The sequence below is a fragment of the Penaeus vannamei genome, chromosome 39 (genome assembly GCF_042767895.1).
Source record: "Penaeus vannamei isolate JL-2024 chromosome 39, ASM4276789v1, whole genome shotgun sequence".
Lineage (NCBI taxonomy): Eukaryota > Metazoa > Arthropoda > Malacostraca > Decapoda > Penaeidae > Penaeus > Penaeus vannamei.
In genome coordinates, this window is record NC_091587.1 from 3,101,225 (window position 1) to 3,103,724 (window position 2,500).

A 2,500-nucleotide genomic window follows, 5' to 3' on the forward strand; every position below is an offset into this window, starting at 1 on the left:
ACATATATACATACATATGAATCTAATATTGCATTGTCCAATTGCCCTTATTAGTAAGAGTAGAAAGTAGTGAAAGGTAGATTTCTGATAAGTGATTAGGTATGGCTTCCAGCTTGTGGTTTTAAACTGAGGGTTTTAGGACTGGCAAAAAATATTAGAAGAAAAAAAAAAATAGACAAAAATGATAGAATTATATTCAGATGATGGTAAATGACGAATAGACTTTCAAGTTCGGAATATTAGTTCATTTTAAACAACTAAATAAAAGACTTATTTAGACAAAAAGAAAATATTCATAAACATTCTTGTTCTGATTTGTATAGACTTTTGTACTAAAATCCAAATAGTTGAACCAGAAAACAAAGATGGTGAGTTTTAATTAATTTTCCGAATCTAAATTTAAGTTGAAATTTTATATTGGTTTTCCCATAAATTCTTTTCGTCAATACAATTCTTCTTCCAAGATTTTAATACAAACTTCCAAGTTGAACACTCTTTCAAAATGAGAGGGTAAGATTTGTTATCTTTAAATGAACGTTATCAACCTTTTTTGCACATTCTTATCTCGCAATCGGCACATTTTCTTAACGCAAATTAATGGACTTTTCTTTTTTTAAACTAATGGAGTATTCTGGAATTTCAGGTTCATAATGGAAGTTCATCTCCGCACAAATATCTATCTATTTATATTATTTACCTTTCTATCTATATATCTATCTATACCTATCTATAATTCTATCTATATATCTATCTGTCTGTCTATCTATCTATATATCTATCTATTCATCTATTCGTCTGTCTTTCTATCTATATATCTACCTACCCAAATATCTATCTATCTATTTATTCATATACCTACCTATGTATCTATCTACCTACATATCTGCCTATCTGTTCATATATCTACCTATCTATCTACCTAAATACTTATCTATCTATTCACATATCTACCTATCTATCTACCTACATATCCATCTATCTACCTATACACATACACGAGTATATAGGAACACTATCCACTATTACTGTTTATCACTGTTCGTCACTTTTTATCGCCATCCATCGTTGTTTGTCACTGTTCATCACTCTAAATCACTGTTCATTACTTTTTATTTCTTCGTTACTGTTCATTACTGTTCGTCACTATTTATCACTATCCATCACTGTTTGTCACTGTTCATCTAAATCACTGTTCATCACTTTTTATCACTGTTTGTTACTGTTCATTACTGTTAATCACTGTTCGTCACTATTTATCACTATCCATCTCTGTCACTGTTCATCACTCCTTATCACTGTCCATTACTTTTTATCACTGTTTGTCACTGTTCATTATTATTTATCACTATCCATCTCTGTCACTGTTCATCACTCCTTATCACTGTCCATTACTTTTTATCACTGTTTGTCACTGTTCATTACTATTTATCACTATCCATCTCTGTCACTGTTCATCACTCCTTATCACTGTCCATTACTTTTTATCACTGTTTGTCACTGTTCATTTCTATTTATCACTATCCATCTCTGTCACTGTTCATCACTCCTTATCACTGTTCAGTACTTTTTATCCCTTCGTCACTGTTCATTACCATTCGTCACTATTTATCACTATCCATCACTATTTGTCACTGTTCATCACTCTAAATTGTTTATTACTTTTTATCGCTGTTTGTCACTGTTCATAACTCTAAATCACTGTTCATTACTTTTTATCACTGTTTCTCACTGTGTATATTACTGTTTCTCACTGTTCACTATTTCAGATTCCTCTTTCACCTCACTGGACCTCCACAACAGTATGTCGGTAGTTTGGCATCTGTTAGAATCCAACCCATGGTCTTAAACAAAATGAAAATACAAATATTATCATTCCCCATTATCATTCAGATATCACCAAAAAATTATTTGATATCAGTCTTATCAAAACTGTCAATGTTTTCAAAAACCAGTATTTGTAAGACCTACTTTTTTACTTTGTCATGCAAAACCGTCAGCAATCGATGTGACATTAGTGTGGCCGCCATCATGTCAGGAACTATCGTCACGGCCTATATATATGTATATATATATATATATATATATATATATATATATATATATATATATATATATATATATACATATATATATATGTGTGTGTGTGTGTGTGTGTGTGTATGATATCTATGTATATGCATATACACCTATTCATATATACACTATTTTTTATATGTACATATGCGTATAAGTGTGTATGAGTGTGTGCGTGTGTGTGTGTGTGTAAGAGTGTGGCCATGTGCATGTGTGTGTGTGGACCTATGGGAATGGGCCTGTATACTGTCCTGGCTGCCATCTGGTAGCCAGGTTCTCTTCCCCTTACCTGTTGAGGGGCGTGGTCATCCCTCTCTGCAACAGAAAGGGAATCGTTGGGACTGAACACTACAGTGGCATCACACAACTCAGTATACCAGGCAAGGTTTTCGCCCACATTCTTCTGACACGGATCCAGAACCGACTA